The sequence below is a fragment of the Tamandua tetradactyla genome, chromosome 3 (assembly GCF_023851605.1).
Source record: "Tamandua tetradactyla isolate mTamTet1 chromosome 3, mTamTet1.pri, whole genome shotgun sequence".
NCBI lineage: Eukaryota > Metazoa > Chordata > Mammalia > Pilosa > Myrmecophagidae > Tamandua > Tamandua tetradactyla.
The window spans coordinates 116,559,849-116,583,394 of NC_135329.1; the positions used below are offsets into that span (position 1 = coordinate 116,559,849).

Sequence of the window (23,546 nt, forward strand, 5' to 3'; positions counted from 1 at the left end):
GGTAAAACACTTTATGAATTATCCAATGATCACTGGATTCTAAACTCCGATATTTAAAATTTTTTAATACAGGCAGAATTCTGAAAACTTATTCATTCCTACCATGTACTAATTAGATTGAGAATATCCTGATAGAATATCATTCTAGCAAAAAGTAACATTAGTTCATAAATACATCAATTAATTGAAAATATTCTTACTCATTGCCAATATAATTTTTTCGTATTTAGTAATTACCTATGAAAATTTGTTATTATATGTGTTCTGATAATTTATATACAAACAATACTAACAATGGTAGTCAATCCAAAATAAATTTCATAAGGCTGTGCTTCCAATGGTATGAGAAATAAAATAGCTACAATGTAAATAGATGATAGAGGTATAAATGATCGATGGATAGATAGATGCATGCATGCTGCAGGGACTTAAAAAAGTTAATAAGATACTTTCAAGATAAAAATATAAATATTCCTTAAGTGTAGGAGAATGGAATTCTGACTTTGGGCAGAAAGTAAAATTTTAGCCTGAATAAGAATAATTGTACATATATTTCTAAATGGATTTTGGAAGATACTAAATTACTAAAATAATTAAATTGGACATAATTTAAAAATGAAATAGTTCTATTTTAAATATTCATAATTATAATATATCAGAAATTGCATCCTTTCAAGTTGCTAACTGTATGTAACAAATAGGAGCCCAATTTAACATATACAAGGGACTTTTGAAATTTCTTTTAGGGCATAGACAAGCAAAATTTATGAAACTAACTGATCAATTACGGTCTATGGTCTATTAATAAATTCAGGAGGATTAAAGAGTTGTTAGGGATGTAAGTAGCATTTGTTTCCATTAGAATATCCTTCACAAATGTGTCTTTATTGTGTCTTCAGTTTAGATCTTGTAATTCATAATTGAAATAGAATTTCTACATAATCTATAAACAATGTACAGGCTACATATTCCATTTATGATAATATTTCTTCTTACTGGATGCTAGAGACAGTTTCTTCACTCAAATAAATTCTAAGTTCTCTTTGATCAGTCTAGAAGAACTATCTAATTCACCTCATTTTCCTTATAACTTGCCTATTAGAAAACTCAGAGCTCAATTTAGTGCTGAACTATTCAATAAAATAATTTTCTCTTTCATTCACTTCATGATTTTGGCAGCTCAAATTTTATTTTAATGGTCTTTATGTATCTCTTACTTAATCTAATTTAAATCCTTTTTGAAGTTTATGGCAGCATTGCCTAGTGGTAAGAGCCCACATTTTGGCATCAGACTGGCTCTGTCTTCACCACTTAGTGGTGATGTGCTCTTGGGCGTTTACTTAAGATCCCTTTGTTTCAGTTTTGTTCAAATGGGAATGATACTACCTACATCATAGACCTATCATGAGAATTAAATGAATTGTTAGTTATAAAGTCATTATAATAGTATCTGTCACATGATAAGTGCTATTTAACTGTTTGTCACATAAATATTCTATAAACAATAAACCAAGGGACATATAAATCCTCATTCTGAAGGATCAGATATATTTCATATTTTATATTTCATCATGAATTGAGTACCTATTATTTAAGCACTCTATTATTCTAAAAGTCCCATAATATGGAAAAAGCATAAGTCCTGCAATACAGAAGTTTGTAATGAAGATTAGGCATATCAATGTAGCAGCATGAAAACCTCAATTAATCTAAGCAGTCAGTACCAAACAACAGAAATTTCCATCTCTAGCCAATTATCAAAATTTATGATGTAAATGTTACATGTTGTTTTCACCCCCATCAGTAATCCTAGTTGAAAGTGATGCATACTTTGATATTCTCTTCCTTATTGTGCTACTTGCTAAGTATATTGTGGCTCTCTATGTATAAACCAATCCTAGACTTAACAAAAATTGTATTTAAAAATAGGGCATCAGAGAAATTATGTCTCTTGTGTCTCAGATTTTCAACTAAAACTCCAAAACTAAGGACCATATGGATGTACTCAAATGTTCTAAAGAGCTGTACAAATACCATCCATGCAACACTGTCCAAAGTTGCATGGATGCAGTCAGGTTATAATGATCCCTACGAGCATATATACGGAAGACTTAAAATTTTAAAAGAAAGTATTTGAAGGAAATTCCTAGAAATATAGAGTGCTTTAACTCTTCCCCTCTTCTGGGGAAGAAGATATGCAATATTCCATCTTTATTTAATCCAAGTGACAGATGCCTCAAGAGAACCACTTATTAGGATCAAGATACTTTTAAGAAGGGAAAACACATCTCATTCCCCAGAAGGAGGCTTATAAGTACCCATTTGGACCCACCTTTCAGATGGGGTAAGGTGAGGAAGTTCATGGGAGTCCTGACTTTAAGCGCTAACAAGAGCATAGAGAATGGCGCCTGATATCCACAATAAAATGTCTAAAAGCTAGACAATGCCTACCAGCTTGGCAGGGTAAAAAAAAGGTGGAGTCAAAATTTAGGAAAACTGCATTCCATGGTTTGGTGAGACAAAGGTATGTGAGTTTCCAGTAGACCTAGTACACACATGCAGAAGGAAATAGACATAAGGCACTTAAATGGGACTCTGTCAAAGAGGGAGATGTACCAGGAGGAAGCAGTGTAACAGAACCTCAAAGGGGGTTTCCCCAAATCCAACAAATGTATTCCAGGTTTCAAATATCTGGCATAATTGTGGTCACTAAATACAGAAATTGTCCACCAACAGCTAGCCACAGCTTCTCTAATTTTTTCTTCCCACTTCCTGTCCCTACATTAGAAAATATGGGAAGTCTAGTCAAAGAGAATTAATAAAAGAATGGACCACGATCTTTCTAGCATCTGGTATTTTTTGAATTAGGCACAGATCATACCTAAGCTAATGAGAAGGGAAACATTTTTAATTGGATGAGAGATCAACATTTTAAGTTAAAGTACAGTGAACACCTTAATAACTCTTATAGCCAAAGAGACAGGAAAGTTGTGGGATCTGTTTGAGGTGGTATGGAAGGACAGGCCGGGAAGATTCAATAGTTCTTGCTTAAAATCAGGGTAAGAAGAAAAACAAGGGTATTTCCTGCTTCTATTTGCTTTGAGTTCAGCCTAATTAACTTACCATGTAGAAAAATTATGAAACTCATGTCTCCAAGGCCAAGGATAACCCATCCTCCCTGGACAGTTCTTCACAGTTCATGATATTAAAAGTGAGATAAAAAATGGCTTCAATATATACCCTGTATAATAGCAAAACCTGTAATCTGAGTCATTTATTCATTAAAATTTGTCTAGCAATAAAACAAACTACCCACACAATTTTCCATTAACAATTAAACATTCTGTAATAATTCCTCGACCCACCCTCCATCCAGTTTTGCAAAGTGAAAACAATAATCTTACATTGATATGCATGTACATTTCCATTGATTTAAAATCTTCTGCTATTAATTGTGTCAGACAAAAAACAATCTCTTCCTGTTTAAAAGAATTTAATCGCTTTATGCAGATTCTCACATTAAGCTCTAAAGTGAGTTTGGTTTTTAGACCTTTGTCCATTCTATTTTCTGAAGTTGTGTTCTTCATTAAGTTCAAGATTGGTTATTTAAAAAATTATTTCGTTCTTCTTTGAGATCTCTCCATTTCAACAATGCCTAGACACACATTTGTCCTCATCCATATTCAATACTTCTCTAAGACACTAAACTCCAAAACCTGCATCTCCTCTCTCATTCAGTTCCTGCTACTGCCACTGAATTTGGACTTGGTCCTCATTACGGATGCTAGACTTCTCCTTTTTTCTTATGTGCAGGTTCTTCTCATCTTTTATCATTCCCCTTGCCTTTTTAACAAACTCTGGCATCAGTGCATTGTCAGAAATGTTACTATGTACTTAGTTCTGCTGAAGAATTTTTGCCGTCTTCAAATTTCTCTTATCAATTCCCATATCTCAATAGCTCTTGCGATCTGCACTTTGTTCCATCCCTGAGATTACTGAGCATTAATGGAAAAAAATCACATAATTATGCTAATGAAGATTACTATAAATCCTTGCTCCCTAATTTTGGTTTGATATTCTTTGATGAGCAATGTATGTTTTGTGTATTTGCCGTTCATGTCAAAGAAAATTTACGAAGATGTCTGTTCTGGTTTTTCCACTAGTCTTAAGTCCTACACCCAATCCTAGTGTTTTATTATAAGCACTTGACATTATATGCAACATTCCCAAGAAGTTCTGAAACCAATGTGAAATATCCTTGCAACTTCATAGGATTTCTCTTTATTTTCGGTCTTTGATCTCTGACCACATTTTCTCCCTCTACCTGTTATATTGATTGCTTCTCTTCTTATTCTTTACTTTAAAGCTGAGATCTTGCTCTAAATTTTCTCTTGTGCTACTTCAGTTTCTTCTTTTTTGTAAGGATTTTAACTCTCCTTAAATTAATATTAGCTCATGATCTCCTCAAGTTACTCTGTTCTTTTTCCATCTTTCTTGCCATTTGAATTTCTTCACAGACGGTTCTACCTTAGCAGGTTCTAAATATCCTTTAAACTTGCCATACACCCTAGATATCTAATTTCCAAACAAACCAATCTAATTTAAATTATTTCTTCAAAAGATTGTCAATGACAACCTAATCTTTTCATCTCTCGCTCCTCCTAGCTCTTCTGGTCTACACCCTCCCGCAGCACTCCACCCTGCTTCATAACTTTCTTCTCCCTTGTTTTTCAAAGGCATTACAACATCTGGATCCTCTTCATAACTCTCAGCTAAACTCTTTATTCCCTTCCTCTTCATTCTTGAGATGTCAGCTCTCCATTTATTTTTCCTTCTCTGAAAATTCTCATCATGAAAACCTCTGCTTTCTAAAATATTAACCTTATATCACTACTCATATCAAATTGTTTCTTACTCATGCAGGCTTCCCCCATAATTCCAACCCAAAATGATCATGCTTTCTGTTCCAGTTTGCCAGCTGCCAGAATGCAATATACCAGAACTAGAATGACTTTTAAAAAGGCTAATTTAATAAGGTGCTAGTTTATAGTTCTAAGGTGGAGAAAAGGTCTCAATTAAAGCAAGTCTATAAAAATGTCCAAATTCAGGCATTAGCAAGAGGTTATCTTCACTCAAGAAAGGCCGATGAAGTTCAGGGTTTCTCTCTCTCAACTGGAAAGGAAAGTGGCGAACTTGGGAACATTTACTAGCTTCTTCTCTAGGCTTCTTGTTTCATGAAGCTACCCGGGGCTTTCTCCGTCTTCACCTCCAAAGGTCGCTGGCTGGTGGACGCTGTGGCTCTCTCATCATTCTGAAGCTTTCTCCAAAATCCTTTTTTAACTAATCAAGAACCACCTGGAGTGGGTGGAGTGACATCTCCATGGAGATAACCTAATCAAGTTTCCAACCTATAGTACTGAATAGGGATTAGAAGAAAAGATTGCTCCCAAAGGATTGATTAGGATTAAAGCATGGCTTTTCTAGGGTACATAAATCCTTTCAAACAGGCACACTTTCCTCCATACCTATAAAATATTCTCATTTTTGTCTCTCTCCCAACATTTAATTTTGGCATTTCTTCTCTGATTGTAGCTATATTTATTCTAAGCAATGGGTCAGAAAACTTTTTAAAAGGGACAAATTTTATTTTATACTATAGACTTTGTAAAACATGCAGTGACTGCCCCAACTACTCAGCTCTGCTAGTATACTACAAAAGTTGCCACAGCCAAACGTAAATGAAAGGGCATGGCTATAAGCCAGGAAAACTTTATTTAGAAAAACCAGGCAGTGGACCAGCAGGTCATAGTTTACTTATATACATCTTGAATGCAGAAATATTTCTTAGCCCTTTATGTAGGCTTTTCAAAACGTCTAGCATTTTACTTTCCATATTCTATGATCAAAATGTGTATATAGAATAAAACCCTCACTTAAATACTCTCATATACTTCCTACCTTTCCCTTCACTGTATTTTAGCATCTACAAATTTAAGAACAAGATGCATAAAGAAATGTAAAGCCAACCAGCTTTATTGAACCTGGAACCATGACTTAAGGTCTTCAAGGACACTCAGCACTATTTAAAAGGTTAAATGTCCCTTTCTCTTTAAAATATGCCAGTCTATAATAAAGCAACATACATTGTGGTTGGGGTATAAGAGAAATTTCTTAAAGTGTCACCATGACAAGGCAGCATTATTACCTAATATATAAGTGCCATAACTGCCCTAAGGAGAAAGTAAATACTGAAGGATATAGGGGTCAAAGAAATTATTATAGAGCAGAACAAATATTGGTTATCTATTATTTCATATTACTTTTATTTGTTCTATAACAAACCATTCTAAAACTTAGTGACTTTGAAAATAATGATTTATTAATTCTCATGATTCTGTGGATTGGCTAGATGGTTCCTGTGAGGATTTCAGTTCAGCTCACAGATGAGGCTACTTTCAGATGGAGGAGGGCTGAACATGAAGGACCAAACAAATGGTGCTGGCTGAGTTCTGGGAAACTTGGTTCTCCTCAACATCACCTCAAATACTCCAGTAGGATAGACTGGCTTCTTCACAGCACGGCATTCTCAGGATCCAAGAGAACAATGGATACTTCAAGGCCTCTTTAACATAGGATACATGATTCTTGAAAAGTCATTTCTGCTATCTTCGACTGGCCAATGCAATTCCCAAGGCCAGTCCTGATTCCAGGGTGAACAAATACATTCCACCTCTTGGAGAAAGGATGTAGGGACGTATGGTTCCTTAAGTTCACAAGTATAATATCTCAAACTGATCCTCAAATGGAGGCTAATTTGACTGTCTTTTGGAAATTTCAGAGAAGAACAGTGGGAAAAAAACAGGGAAATCAGATCAAGATGAAATGACAGAATTTGTCTAATACCAAGCTAAGGATTTCAAATTATCCTTTGTCAATGAGAAGTCCATGGACATTTTTGAGAAGTCTCCCTGCCCCACAAATGATTCACCTTCTGAAAAAGCGGTCATACACAATTTCAGTGCGAGGGTGGTGCTATCGTTTTTCTGGGAAGGGAGGTGGGAAGGGCAAAATGATGATGAGGCATCACTGAAAAGGAAATGTTCTTAAACTGTGGCATGGAGTACGAACTATCTGGTTTAGAGAATATCCGGATGATTATACAAGCCTCGAAGTTACTGAATGAGGTTGAAAGACTGACTTGAATAATCAAAAAACACAATCTTTTCATCTCTCTGAAAAGCTTTCATTTCATCACAAACCACAGGAGCTTGGGCCCAGCATTTGGGAGAAACAGAACTAAGGGGCTTATCATTTTTGAGATCTTTCTGCTGTGAGATTTTCAAATATTCCTTGTCACGCCCTGCCTTTCTATTCATCTGATCCTGCATCAGCAAGCTGACAGAAAACAATAACAAAAACTTTTCCTTCACTTTACATTGTAGACCACAGTTCTCAGGATATATTTAAACATCAGATTTAGTTATTAGAAAATTCAGGCAATAGCTTTGTCCTAGGCAACTCATAAATAATAAAATGGATTGGAGAATATAGTATGAAGATGGAAAATTCCTATTTAAGGTACTATCAACAGCATACTGTCAACCAACCATTTTAGCTTACTCTTTTAAATTTTTAACTAATTTAACACTGTTCTAGTTTGCTAGCTGCCAGAATGCACTATACCAGAAATGGAATGGCTTTTCAAAAGGGGAATTTAATAAGTTGCTCGTTTACAGTTCTAAGGCTGAGAAAAGGTCCCAATTTAAAAAGTCTATAGAAATGTCTAATCAAAGGCATCCAGGGAAAGATACCTTGGTTCAAGAAGGCTGATGAAGTTCAGTGTTTCTCTCTCAAGTGAGAAGGCACATGGCAAACACAGTCAGGGCTTTTCTCTTGGCTGGACAGGCACATGGCGAATACAGTGTCATCTGCTAGCTTGGTCTCCTGGCTTCCTGTTTCATGAAGCTCCCCGGGAGGCGTTTTCCTTCTTCATCTCCAAAGGTCGCTGGCTGGTGGACTCTCTGCTTCATGGTGCTGCAGCATTCTCTGCTCTCTCTGAGTCTCTCTGAATCTCCAAAATGTTTCCTCTTTTATAGGACTTCAGAAACAAATCAAGACCCACTCAAATGGGTTGAGACATGTCATCCCCTAATCCAGTTTAACAACCATTCTTAACTAAATCACATCAACCAGGGAGATGATCTCATTACAGTTTCAAATATACAGTATTGAATAGGGATTATTCTACCTTTAAGAAATGAGATTTATATTAAAACATGGCTTTTCTTAGGAGGCATACTTCCTTTCAAACCAGCACAAACAAAAGCAATTTGTTTAGTTAAATTGCCTAGTATGGAAAAAAATCCAAAATTGTATAATTTAGTGGCTGCTATTTTTAAAAAAGGCCTGCCTATTTGTACTTCATGTACATATGTAGAGTGCTTTGATATAGGAAAGGACCTGGATTTTTTTAAAAAATCTTACTGAAAGTAAATGTCTGGAATTCAGATATCCTTTTTGAATGACCATGCCAGATTATATACATAAGCTCATGTATATAACCCCAAGCTTGCTAAATAAAGTGTTTTGAGCAGTAAACAGTGGCAACAGTGAAAAAGTTGTTGACATTCCTTGCTGGTTGCTACAGGGATAAAACCAAATTGAAATCTTCAATATAAAAGACCACGGGTATCTACACTCAAATTCCTCAGTTTAAATTCAAGATAGACGTAATTCTATAGCCTTCCAGGTGTTTTCAATATGTCTGAAGCCTAATGTACTTAACACAAAACTATGTGTGCACATAGAAATCAGAAAGTCATCATTGCAGTAATAAAATGGGGCTATAATTCCCTACTGATTCAGATAATAAGCATATATTTTTCTATTTAGTCTTCATGTGGATGTGAAATGAAGCTTGTTTGCAAAGCTTATGAATGATCTGTGTGTGGTGTGTGTATATGTATACATTTTGAGTACATAGTTTAGCAGAATTTAACAGGGAAATATATCCTGCTGTTTTCTCTTTTGATTTCCCCAATAAATCACAATGGTAAAAAGTAAAAATGTTTACCTTAGTTCATTACACAGAATGATGCCTTAGGGGCCAAACCATCTGAAGCTCATATTAGGCATCTTGTTTTCATAAGCTATAGAAAGAAATTGGATAATATCTGGCTTCTAAGATAACTCAACAGTACTGAACAGTGGATTCATAATATTTAAATAAGGCTGAAATTTCAGAGGGAACAGTGAGATAAAAGTAAAGACCATGAACTTATGTGATCTTATATCTACTAGGTACTAAAATTTTAAAAAGTTGAGAAAAATTTAAAGAATTTACTCTTCTTTTCATGCAAAGTACATTGAAATGTGTAAGTTATATAAGGCTTTAATTAATTTTACTTCAGATAGCATGCTTTAAAAACAGATGTCATTAATCACACATTTTTAATTCCCTTAAACTTGTGTCTAAATCAATCTTTTCTTATAAACTTCAATATCTTGAATGTCATAGAAAAGTCAAGTGACAGATTGCTCTGTTTCATTCAAAAGAGTCGATCTATGAAGCTGAATGTGAGGATTTTAGGATTGTGTTGCCTGATGATGTACAAGCTCTTATTTATAAGCATCTTTTAGAGTCACATAACTTTTATGTGTCACACAAAGCTAAGCCAATTTAAGGACTTTACCAGGACATACCCTCAGAGAGTTTAAAGTAACCATGACAAGTTACCAACCTTTAACCTCAAGGCTGGATGTTTGCTCATCCCACCGACAACCACTATACCTTCACTATCATTAGGGCAGATAGTTTCTGTTTGCAGGTGACAGCATCCTTTCTGCTGTTTATTCAGTTTCTCACAGCTCAGTGCTCTTCACCCATCATCCAAAGTATCTCTTTTCCTTTCTCAACACTGAAACCACTCCACTTATTATCTCATTTCTAGTTTCTATGCTATATTACTCCATTGTTTAACTTCTCTTACTCCTATTCATGTTTGAGGAATAAATTCTTAGTTTATTAAAGTAGTATTAATGGTTACCCTTATTGAGTGTTCATATTGTTCTATGTACTGTAATATTCTTTTCCATAGGTTACCTTGTTAATTTTTAGAATAAACTTGTGAAACTAGACTGGATAAAATCCTAGTTCTGCCATTATCACTGTATAATCTTGAAGAAATTATTTAACCTCTCTGCTTCAGTTTTTCTTTTTGTAAATGAGTGTCATATACCTACTCTATGAGGTATTGTGAGAATTAAATATATATGTGTGTGTGTATATATATATATATATATATATATATATATATATCACTTAGAAGAATAGCTGGAACATAATAATACTTGGCATATATTGATGGCATGATTTATCTCCAATATATATGAGGAAATACTCTGGGGTTCATCAGGGAATTTGCCAAGACTCTATCACTAGTAAAGGGTGAGCTAAGATTCAAATTCTCATCTGTTTGTGTCCTCAAACTTGGTGCCTTCTAAACTATAATGACTTTCTTTGTTGGCCAAATCTTCTACTGCTAACACATTTTTATGGTAATTTACAGTACAAAAAGCTTGTGTGTAGTTTGTCTCATTTGTTCTTCATGACTCAAGAGAAAAACTTCTGCCCTAAATATTACACCTAAAAAAAACAATTTAGTGAAGAAATTGGTGCTTAGAGACATTATATTATTATTACCAGTTCTCACACAGGAAGAAGTCAGGTCTCAAAGAAAGAGAAGTCAGTCCTGGCTTGAGATTCAACATTTCTGATTCTGAAACTAGTAATAACTCTATTTGAAAATATTAGAGCCAAGTAGAAATAATTGTATGAATTAAACTTCATTAAACTATCCATGTCTCAGTTTCCTATAATAGGCATCACATATCTACTTTATAGAATTATTGTGATACTTAAATAATCTGTGTAGAGCTCTCAAAACAGTACCTGGCGCATATGGTAAGAGCTAATTAATTATAGGTATTAGGCAGAGGAAGGTAGAAGAGAGGGTTTTTTTTTTTTTAAAAGCAGTATCTTCGAATATTCTCAAAAGTTTCAATGGCTAATGGAATAAACTTTACTCGTTTATCTTTCATAAATAAGTCTGCAATCCATTTGGAATTTGTACATGTAATAAGTAGGGATAAAAATTTACTTTTTCTATATGGCCATCCAAATGATCTAATGACATTTATTAAAAGCACCATCCCTTCCCCACTGCTCTAGAATGAAATCTTTATAATCAATCTAGTGACTATATATATATGTGGGTCTATTTCTGGAATTCTGTTTTTGTTTGAGTGATATTTGTCTACTGTTGGTCTAATAGCCACCATCTTACTTAATGTAAATATGTAAAAGTCTTTGAAGGGGGTACAAGGGTAGTTCAGTGGTAGAATTCTTGCCTGCCATACAGGAGACCTGGGTTCGAATCCTGATCCATGCACTTCCCAAACAAGCAAAACAAACAAAAATTCAACAAATGGTGCTGTAATAACAGGATACTCACATAGAAAAATAATGAAATGTGACCCTGCCATATGGCACACAAAAAAGTCTTTGAAGTCTGATAAAGTTAGTCCTCAAATGTTTTCTTCTTATTCAAGATTGCCTTGACTATCTCCTTGAATTTTGGAAAACTGTTATCTCTACAACATTGAGTCTTTCAATTTATGTAAGCACAGAATAAGAAATGGTATATTTTTGCATTTAAGTTCTCTTCAATTTCTCTGAAAATTAATGTGTTCTTTTCTGTATAACTCTTTCATTCAATGTATTGATAGATATTTCATGTTTGTACATAGTATTACATATTAGAATGTGTTATCTGTGTATGAACAGCATATAAGCTATAATTGAATTTTGTATATTGAATTGTATCCAGCATAATTGCTAAATTTACTTTAAAGTTATTCACTTAGAAGTTATTCATATAAAATTTTCTATACACACAATCGTATCATCTCTTAATAATGATAACCTTCTTTCTTTTCTTTTCTTTCCTTTCTCTGTTTTTTGACACCTTCCAAATTGTAATAGGAAAGCTTTCAGTTTTCACGATTGAGTATAAAGCTTTCTTAGGATTTTTATAGCTACAATTTTCATGTTATTACTAGTTTGCTAACTTTTATCATGAAAGAGTAGTGAATATTTTCAAATAGTTGTCCTGCCTCTAATGGAGATGGCAATTTCTCTTTTTTGACATAATGATGTGCAGTGAATTTCATTAATTGACTTTCGGTATTTTGACCACCCTTATACATCTTAACTATTTCTTACTTGGTGAGGAAATGACATTACATTGACAAGGGTCTTTACTTCTATTTTCATGAGAAATATTCTGAAATTTTAAATATTTTTTTTTGTTATGTCTTTGGCAGATTTTGAAATCAGATCCTGCTGACATAAAGAGTCAAAGTATTCCTTATTTTCAGGTAAAGATTGTGTAAAATTCGTTTTATAATTTCCTTTAAATATTTCCATGAATTTACTGGTGAAGCCTTCTGTGTCTGAGATTTTCTTTATGAAAAGGAAGTAAAGAAGGGATTTGATTTCTTTAACAGCAATTAGACCATTAAGATATTTAATTTTTTTGTCAGATTTTCTATGTTCCATCCTCCCATGGAACTTGCACATTCCTTCCAAATTATGACATTTTAAAATAATATATTATTATTGTCTTTTTTATATCAGAAGGTTCTGTTGATATTTCTATTTTTTTATTCCTAATATTGATAATTTGTGCAGTCTCTATTTTTTCTTGATCACTCTTGTGGAAGTTTATTCTTTTTAAAAATATTTTTAGAGAACAAACTGTAATGTTTGCATTTCATTGAGTTGTACTCTTATATTTCTCTTCTACTTTTCTTAGATTTGATTTGCTATATATGTTGTTATTGTTGTTTTGTTGTTTGTTTTAGATTTCTAAGATATAAGGTATTGTGATTGAGTTTTTAGCCTTTGCTCATTTCTCACATATGAATTTAAGGTCATATTTCCATTTATGCAATTCATTTAATGCAGCTCACAATTAGTGTTGAGCTTAAGATATTATCTAATTTCTGTTTTGGCTCTTTAAATCCATGGATTATTTTGAAATATATTGTTTGATTTCTACATCTGAAGTTCCTCTATTTATCTATTGGTTATTGCTTTCTGGCTTAATTCAATTTAAATGAGAGCATTTATTACCTAATGCATATGTTTAGAAATACATGAGGCTTTCTTTCTGACAAAGCATATGGTCAATTTTACTAAATATCTTATGCACAGTGATGAGAATGCAAATTCTTCTACTACTGGATGCTGTGCTGGTTTGAAGCTATTATGTACCCCAGAAAAGCTATGTTTTAATCCTGATCCATTTTTGTGGGAGCAGCTGTCTTTTAATTCTGATTATTCTAGGTAGAAACTTTTTGTTAGATTATCTCCATGGAGATGTAACATGCTCAGTTATGGGTGTAATCTTTTGATTAGATGGAGATGTGACTCCACCCATTCTATCTGGGTCTTGATTAGTTTACTAGAATCCTTTAAAAGAGGACATATTTTGGAGAGAGCAGAACTGACACAGATGCGGACACTTGGAGAACGGAGACATGGATGTTTGGAGATGCTTGGAGCCTAGAAGACAGTGCCATGTGGTTTTCCATGAGATATTAAGCAAGCCAGAACCTAGGGGGAGCCAAGGGAAGCTAAGAAATGAGGGCTAGCCCTGGAGAAGCAAAGCGAGGAACCCACAGGAGCAGAGGCTGAAAGCAACAGAGCCCAGGAGCAGGGGACTAACAGATGCCAGCCACATGACTACCCAGCTGACAAAAGTGTACCTAACCCATCAGTCTTCCTTGAATTAGGGTATATTTACCTGGATGTCTTAGTTTGGACATTTTTATAGGCTTAGAAATGTAAACTTGTAACTTATGAAATTCCCCTTATAGATGCTATTCCATTTCTGGCATATTGCAATCTGGCAACTCTTACAAACTAGAACAGATGCAATGATCCATCACTGTCCATTTCGTATGATATGTTTTCTTTGTCTTTCTCTTCATATCTTCCATATCCTCACAGGTTTTTGTCTGCTTTTTATATCAGCTGTTTACAATTTTGACTTAATGTCTCCCATTATGATTTTGTATTTTTTCCATTTCTCCTTTTAATTCTGTTTGAAATATTTTAAAGCAATGTGATTGGATGTGAATGCATTTATCATTTTATGGCTGTGATATCTTTCCATTGAACTGATATCTTAGTCATTATAAAATGTCTCTTTTTCTCTAGCAACAATTTTTATTTTAATGTCTACTTTTTTTGACTGCTTATATATTTGAACCTGCTTTCTAATGATTAGTATATAAATAGCTTAGCATTTCCTTCCCTTTACTTTGAAATTCTGTGAGCTCTTATAGTAATGTATCAATCTTGTAAATAATGTATAGTTATGTTTGGATTTACATCCAATGTTAAAATCTGTTTAGTAAAAGTATTTAGTCTATTTATGTTTATTGCAGTTTCTGATGTAGTTCTAGCCATCATCTCATTTGTTTAATGTTTCTTTTACATGTTTTTTTTTCCTCCATTATAGCCTTCTTTGAATTTTGTCAACTGTTTTTAGCAGCTTTGTTCAGGAGAATTGACAAACAGTAAGCTGCATAGATTTGAAGTGTACAATTTGATAAATTTTCACATCTGTGAAATCCTCACTACTATAAAGATAGCAAACTTAACCATAACCTCCAAATGTTTTTGTGCCCTTTTGTGATCCTCACTCTTGCCCCTTCCTGCCTCCTCCCCTCCTCTGTTGCCAGGCAACTATGCATCTGCTTTCAGTAACAATGTATTAGCTTACATTTCCTAGGAGTCTATGTAAAGAGAATAGCACAAGATATCTTTTTTTCTTTTGTCTTGTTTCTTTCACTCAGAATTATTATTTTGATGTTCCTATGTGTTATAGTATGTATATTATATAATCCACACCTTTTTATTGCTGAACAGTGTATCATTGTATGGATATATCATTGTTTGCTTATCCGTTCACTTGATGGAGATCTGGGCTTTTTTCAATTTTGGCTATTTAGAAATAAACTTCTTATGGACATGTGTTTACAAGTTTTTGTATGGATATATCTTTTTCTCTTGGGTAAATACCTAGCAATATCATGTCTAGACCATATGGTAGCTGTATATATAATCTTGAAAACATTGAAGAAACTACATACCTATATTTCAAAGTGATATCACACTTTACACTCCTACTAGCAGTGTAAGAGGGTCCTAATTCCTCCACATCTTTGCCAAAATTTGGTATAGTCTACCTTTTCAATTTTACCAATCCTAATAGGTATATAGTAGTTTTTCATTATAGTTTATAATTTGTATTTCCCTAGTGTCTAATAATGTTTAACCATTCTTTATGTGCTTAGTTGCCATCTGTGTAGATTTTTTGGTGAAACTCCTGTTTAATTTTTTATCTCTGTTAATTGAATTGTTTTCATATTATTGACTTCTGAGAAGTTATATTATGGACATGTCATTTTGTTATATGTTTTAAAATACTTTTATTTTATGACTTGCCTTTTTATACTATTAACATGCCTTTTGATGATTTCCAATTTATCAATTTGTTCTGTTACGGATTTTGCTTTTGGTGTCACATTTATTTTATCTTTGCTTAATTCAGGTTCACAAAGAAATTTTCTCCTATTTTTTTCCTAGACATTCTATAGCATAGATTTAGATTTTACGTGGAGTCCTGTGATCAATTTTAATTAATTTTTACGTATTATTGTGAGGTGAGGTATGGATTCAAGTTCTTTCCCTCTCTTATTTGTTTGTTTGTTTATTTTTGCTTATAAGTATCCAATGATCCCAGGACTATTATTTAAAAGATTATCTTTTCCCCTGTACACATTTATCTCTATATGTATAGGACTATTTTTGACTTCCCATTGTATGTATTCTATTGATTTATTTATCTATTGACATGTAAATATTATATTAGGTTGGTTATTGTAGCTTAATTGGAAGTCTTGAAAACAGGTGAAGTTAGTCTTCCAACTTCGTTTTTTTTGCACAAATGATCTGTCTCCTCAACTCCCTGAGACTGCTGGTTTCTGTTTGAGACCCCACCCCCACCCCACCCCATTCAGTGAGTAGGCTATTTGAGTTCTTTTGTATAAATTTTAGAATAGATTTGTCATGTTCTAAAACATTTTGATTGTGATTGCATGGAATCTGTACATCAATTTGTGGAGAGCTACTATTGTAATAATACTGAGTCTTCCAATCCATGAATAAGGTATCCCTCCTCACTTAGTTAGTGTTTTTATAATTTCTCTCAGCAAATATGGTGCTATTCAGGGTATATAGTCAGCAAGTATTCTTAAAATTCATTCTAAGTATTTCATATTTTTATGAAATAGTGCTGCTTTTACAATTTCATTCTATATTGCTAGTATAAAGAAGCAGAATTGATTTTTTTATATTGAGCTTTAAACTCAACTTATTAGTTCCTGGAATATTTTTTGGTAGGTTCCTTAGAATTGTAAACAATCATATCATCTGCAAATAACAACAGTTTTACCTTTATTGCATCTACACTTAGATATTTCTTTGTGGGAAGATTTTAAACTCTGAATTAAATATCTTCAGTAGAATTCCTGAGGACCTTCCATTTCTGCAAAAATGATCTGTCTCCTCAACTCCTTGAGACTGCTGGTTTCTGTTTGAGACACCCCCACCCCACCCCATTCAGTGAGTCCTAGGAATTGCTTTCAGGCATCAGTTTTGCAATTCTATTTTCATTCTTTTGGGAATCATAATCTTGTGTTGTCTAATGTTCAATATTTGAAAACCATTACAGCTCTGATCTTTGTTACTCCATCTTGAGACAATGCAGAAGTAGCAGGCACTTATATCATACAAAGCCCTCTATTCAAGAGAATATTTTCACCATATGTTCTTGCTTTCAAAGCCACAATTTTACACTAGTTTTAAAAATCCATTAAGATTATTTTCAAATAAAATCCTTATAAAGTGCCATCTTCCCCTCCAGCACCATATAATTCTGTCATGTTGGTATATATGGCTTTACTATAAGAATGACTCCATGGTATTACTACGTGGTAGCCTGATCAACAAGGATGTTATGCAGTTTTCTTTGGAGTTTTGTATGTGCACAAAATCTGGTTTTCATGTTCAGTTTCTAAGCTGTATTATCCTTCCTGCATTTCAGGCATCAATGTAAGTAAAACCTATCTCTAAAATTAGAAGCTTTGCCATTGTTTGGGAGTAATTAATTCAAATCAGGGAAAAGTTATTATTCTGTCAAGACATTAATATGTCACTGAATGAAAAATAGTTCATCGTCATTTTTCTAGCCAAGTCTTCATCAAAAAAAAAATGTTAAAGTCAATAATTAGCAAGAAGTAAAAACTTCTTTGTTCTTCTTGGCCTCTTAACAAATTGCAATTACTAACATGGTTACTTATGATTAGTGTGTAGGTGTACGTGTGTGTGTGTGTGTGTGTGTATGCATATTTTAGGCAAAAGTATATGAATCAAGGATGTAGTGAGTTTGAGAGAGCAGAAGCTGTTTTAGGTCACAGTTCCTGACCTGATGCTAATTTGAACAGGTTGTGTGACACTGAATACACAGAAACCTCTATTAAACTTATTGTTCTCTCTAGAAAAGAGGAAAAGTCCATTTCATCAAATAATAGATTGGATTTTAAAAGACCTCCTTTAAAAGACGTCTGAAAATTATAAAGATAAAGATAAAAATCTATGTAAAGTCAACATAGAAACTTAACATTGTGGACCATAATCTGTAATCCAAATTATGGTCCTATTTTTTTTATTCACTTTATATCATAGATGTGAGAATAAGATAAGTATTAGGTAAATATCACTATAAATAGAGATGTTAAAATGTTTTACATTTCAGAACAAATGGGCTAGAACACTACCTATGTGCTTTTTACAAAGCCACAACCTCATCAATGACTTTGAATAATGAAACATAGGAGAAAAGTTCAGGCAGTCTTTGCTTACTTGAATAAAAGATTCCCATTCTCAGGAGACATGTCCGTGGCAGAGAGAGAACACTGAAATGGGATCAGAAAGACAAAGTGCAGGTCCCACTCCAGGGTCCACTTCCTCCCATCTATAATCAAGTGTAAAGACAAGTCCTTGGTAAAGACAACAAGTCAGATCATATCACAGAGTACCTTTCCCTCAGTGTGCAACAAAATTAAAAACAAGTTAGTCCTGACAAAACTCTCAGACAGTACTGAGCAAAGAAGGGAGCACAACTTCATGACACGTACTTTGAGATACAGTGGGGAAGTTTGCAGATGCCAGGGTAGCAAGGCAGAGTTGAGCATGTTCCGTTCTACTTGCAGTAATAATAGAAAAAAATAAAAAGATGAATTGAGAAAAATAGTGAGCATTCTTACTTCCCCAGATTTTGAGAGAAGAAAATAAAAGGAAAAGGAAGGAGCCTGTGGAAATAACCTTTTGAGCCCAAGGAATAATGCTGAGAGTAAAAGCTCGTCTTCATGAGGATGTGGGAGGATCCACAGAGCTCCTCATTTTTATCTCTATGAACTGGAAGAAAAATAGACAGTGAAGGAAGGATGGTCATAAACAGCCAAATTCAATTATGAGCTTATCAGGGTATGGTGACTTTAAAATCTGTCCATGAATTCTTGGGTAGTTCTTCCATTAGTGGAGCTTAATTCCCTTCTCCTTGAGCAGTTATCCTATGCCTGGGCCATCACTTCCTGCTGGGTGTGTTGAGGGCAGATGATTTTTCTTGTTAATCCACAAGTGTTCAAAGCCAGAAGAGGTATATTTGAGAAACTTTATTTAAATAATTATATCCAAGGAACTTTATACATACCTGGAACCGATTTATATCAACATCCTGGATTTTGAGCTGAGAAAAACCCTGTAAAGGAATGAAAATGTAGGGGTCTTAGACGGGGGTGAGTGCATTTTGCTTGTGGGTGAAAGGTAAATAATTGGGAGCCAGAAAGCAGATTATGGTAGTGCTAAATTATATACATTCATTCTTTGGTACACCTGCCTCTGGCAGAAACGAATTCCTTGCCCCTTGGGTATAGACTAAACTTAGTGACTTTTTACTAATGAGAAAAAATGACAGGTTTCTAGGTGGAAGCAGCCAAGCAGCATGTTGAGAGCCCAGATGAAATCTTCTCCTCAATCTCAAACTATTAAAGATGGATTCATATCACTAATCCCTGCTTCTTGGCACAATGAGGAGTAGAAATGATTGAGATGAGTGAGAACAGACGCTAACTCGGGTGGAAGTACAGGCTTCACAGTTACATGTTTAATTTGGGTTTGAAACAAACCTGGAAAATATTGTTGTGAAAATAGGACATATCCCTAAAGCAGGATCAAAATCTAACAAGAGAAGTCACAGCCCAGGGCCAGCATTACTCACTCAGGCTTTGTTCTTGCTTTTACTTCACACTTTTGGTCTCATTATAGACAAGTATATGAAATTCTGTGCCCAGTTTCCCAAACTATAACTTGGAGTGGAAGATAAGCAGACCTGCTCCGAGGTGACGGGGTAACACACACACAGGTGACTGCAATCCTCATCAACATCTTGTATCACGACCTGGTCATGGGGACTGTGAGCCAGAAACATCGACTTTACACAGGAGAAAACATCATGTATTCTGTGCAAATGTACCACAGCAAGAGAGGAGGGAGGAAAGAATGATGGAAGGAAGGAAAAAGGAAGGCTAGACAAGGGATAAGGACAATAAAATAGGAGCACAAAATGTATAAGAGATAATAAACTCCTGAAGAAAGCATGATTTGAAGGAGAAAAAAATACACTCATATCTTACCTAGAGAATAACTTAATAAAAACATGAATTAAATAAAATACAATGGGGGTGCCAGGATAGTTCAGCGGTAGAACTCTCACCTTCCAAGTGGGAGACCCGGGTTCGATTCCTGGCCCATGAACTTCCCAAAAACAAACAAACAAGCAAAGAAAGAAAGAAAAACCAAACAAAAATTCAAAAAATGGCGCTGCAACAACGGGATACTCACATGGAAAAAAAAATAAAATGTGACCCCTGCCATATAGTATATAAAATATAACCTTTTTTTTTTAAAAAAAAAGCAGGAAAGGATGAAAGAAAAAGAATAAGAGTAAAGACTATAAATTGACTCCCAAAACAACATGACTAAATTAATTCTGATGAGTAAAAAAATTAAATAAACAATAGACATACATTGAAAATCAAAGTGCTGAGATGGAGGTCACTACTTAAAACCATCATAGTCTAATCAACCTCTGAATGCACTAAAACATATTTCAAGCAAGTTATTAGAACCTTTACCTAGGAAATTTATCCCATACAGGGGAAAAATCAGGATAGCATGAAACTTCTCCAGTTTAATACTTAAGGCATAAAAATAATGGAGAAATGCTTATGATGTTTTAAGGGGAGAAAAATGGGACTAAATAATATTATTCATGAACAAATTGCTCTTTTTGAAGACAAGGAAACATTCTTAAACATGAGAAAACTTTGGCAATATAACACCTATTATCCTTTTTTGAAAAAGCTAATGAACAATAAATTCAAGTCAACCAGTTACTTAGTGGAAAATTCAAATATTGTAACTATCTATGTCAAAAAAGAGTTAAAAAAAAAAAAAAAGGTGTGCATAGTTCAGTGTAAAACATCATGACCTGATAATTGTATACCCAGCTATGACAGAAAGAGTAATGCTTACCAAATATTCCATGTGTGCATCTAAAATTTCTGGCCCATCTGCAGTTGGGTGTGGCTGCATGATTAGTTATGATGAGTAGGGGTGAGAAGAAATGTAGGTGTGAGACCTGCCTCCTCTTTCTTTTCTTCCTGTAATGACTAGCACCATTCTTGAAGGTAGAATCTTCATCAATTTCAGGCCTGAGTGACTATGAGGATCAGTGTCTTCTAACAACCTGTGGTGGATATATAGCGTGAATGAGAAATAAACTGTGCAATAGTCTCTGATATTTCAGGGTTCATTTGTTCAGGGTTCATATATTCCTCCATGAAACAAATAAAAATACTGAAAATAAATGTAAATCACTATTTTTTCAAGATACTGGACATCAGGTGACAAAGGACAGGAAAGTCTGAGAAATGGGAAGTCAATTAAGTGAGTCCTAAGACTGGCCAAATTCTTGCCTAAAGAGATGTTTCAAGCTGCAGTGCAAGAGAGAGAGACTCAGATGAGGTTTGGTTATCTCCTTGAGTTGAGAAGATGGAGGTAGGGGTCCAGCAGGCCAAAGTAGACAGCATTCACTGACAAAAGTACTAGAGATAAAAGAGCTGAAAAAGAGAGAGCAGTGGAGGTCTACAAAGCATCTCCACTGAATCCTGATCACCATATGATTGTGAGGAAACAACCAAAGACCAGGAAAGGAACCAACTATAAGAGTTAGAGGAAAAAATCCATGGTCCTCACACAGGGCCAGGGATAGTTTTCATTTTCATCAGCCAGGATAGAAAACCTCCTAATTCCTAGTAAATTGAACAGAGTACCCAGAAGGTTTTGTTTTAGTGGAAAGACAAAATTAGCCCTAGATTAAACATTGTTCTGCACCCACAGAACAGTTTAGAAACAAGATCTAAAGGTTCAAACTTTTTCTGAGCAATAACTGTGTTCCAGAACAAAGCTCAAGAGTATTTATAGGAATGCAAAAATAGCACCCAATAATGTAAAATTTTCAATATCTAGCGTCTAACAAAAAAATTAGACATCCAATGAAACAACAGTGATCTGAAACCCTTCTGTGAAACAACTTGAAGTGACCTAATATACCTGTGTTTGGAAGCCCTTTAGGACAGGGGAGAGACAGAAAACATATTTGAAAAACTCTGTCAAGTCATATCTTGTATTTGATGGAAATTATAAATCCGCACATCCCAGGAGCTCAGCAAACCTCAAGAAAAAGAAATGTGAAAAAAACAAAACAAAACTACACAATGCAAATTAAAATCAAATTGTTTAAAACAAGTAATAAAAAAAAATTCAGCTCAGAAAAAAGATACATAGGTACAAAGGAACACAGATGAGAAAGATGGTGACTTATCAGAAATTATTATCTAATTCAGAATGCAGTGGGACAGCATCGTTAAAGTAAGGAAGTAAATAACTATCAGCCTAGAATTATTTATCCATTAAAAAATACCTGTCAAAAGCAAAGATAGACATTTTCAACCATACAAAAAGCTGAAAGAATTCATCCTCAGGAGACAACTTCAAGTAAAGGAAAAGGAAATCAATCAGGTAGAAGGAAAAGGATAGGATGCCAAATTCAAATCTGGATCTAGACAAGGTATAAAGAGAATTCAAAGTAGAAACCATGTAAGCAATTATAAAATACTTTTTTCTCATTATTTAAGTCTCTGTGGATGATAACTGACTATCTGAAGTGAAATCAAACGATTTAGAGTTTAATCAAAATATCTTGAAGTAGAGACCATGTTATTAAAGCATTAGAGAGCAATACTAAAAGCAAATTATGGTTTAGAATATTAATACTATAAATTTTGACAAGTTAAAAATAAATAAATATTAAGAAATAGTGGACTGGAGATATATATTACTGAAAATTTCTTCATTTAATCAATAATGAAAATTCAAGTACACCATATTTAAGGTAAAATGTTTTTATCTTAAAAACAGATTTCTGTATTTATATTTTTTTTAACTTAGAGAAAAAATTTAGGTATCTTGCATTAAGTTCAGTAATTCTTATATTTTGCTTTGTGATTATTTTCATATGTTAAATCCAGCTTAATACTATTTTATTTGAAAAGCTTGTGTGGTAAAATCTTAGAATCTGAATTATTTATCCATTTAATTAACTTGTTATTTATGCATTGAGTGAAGCCTAGAACAAATGTCCATCTAAAATTGATAATTTTTACTTCTATGGATTGGGATTTAGGTTGATTTTCTTTACTATGTTCTTTCAATTCTTATTTTGCTGTGGTTTTCTTAGGAAAAGTATGTTAACATAAATAAAATCACTACTTAGAAAATATTTCATCTTAAGTGAGTCAAAATGTTCAAATTTACCCTTTTATCTATTGGAACAATAAAAGGAAATATTCTATATTCCTAAAAGATGGTATGTAATAAGTATAAAATGAGAATATATAGGAAGTGCAGTGTAAAGTAGAATATTACCAGTCAATTGCAACATAATCATGTGATTTTTTGCCAACAGGATATGTTTAGAGACTTATAGTCAAGATGTCAGGCTGATTAGAGGAAAGAATATAAATTCTTAAATGTAAAAGTATTGAATAAAATGTGGCTTAAATATTTTATATAAATTCATAGCCAACCTAATAAAATGAAATCTGAAAATACCAGAAATAATGAGGGAACCCAAAGATGCAGCAATGAGTTGGAGTTGAAACCGTGCTGCACACAGAGGGACCTGTGATTGAAACTGGGCTCAGCAAATGGAATTAGGAGCTACCTGTTC

General features: G+C 33.9%; 2 long non-coding RNA genes across 9 annotated transcripts in view; one reads left to right on the forward strand and one right to left on the reverse strand.

The window, feature by feature from the left end:
- Window positions 1–23,546, forward strand: part of LOC143677607 (uncharacterized) — a 359,256-nt gene that overhangs the window by 251,110 nt on the left and 84,600 nt on the right. For 3 of the 4 annotated variants that reach the window (XR_013172741.1, XR_013172746.1, XR_013172743.1), the window contains one exon: window positions 12,385–12,438. The exons of the other annotated variant lie outside the window; for it this stretch is intronic. This is a non-coding gene — a long non-coding RNA (uncharacterized LOC143677607). The remainder of the gene's footprint in view (window positions 1–12,384; window positions 12,439–23,546) is intronic. 4 annotated transcript variants of the gene reach the window in all.
- The window catches only part of LOC143677608 (uncharacterized), a 236,072-nt gene that overhangs the window by 147,340 nt on the left and 65,186 nt on the right, over window positions 1–23,546 (reverse strand). For 2 of the 5 annotated variants that reach the window (XR_013172749.1, XR_013172747.1), the window contains 3 exons: window positions 20,789–21,002; window positions 18,906–18,953; window positions 17,964–18,167 (listed from right to left, as the gene is read on the reverse strand). This is a non-coding gene — a long non-coding RNA (uncharacterized LOC143677608). Of the gene's footprint in view, window positions 1–17,963; window positions 18,168–18,905; window positions 18,954–19,149; window positions 19,666–20,788; window positions 21,003–23,546 lie in introns of those variants that run through there. The other 3 variants (XR_013172750.1, XR_013172751.1, XR_013172748.1) reach the window with 3 other exon arrangements.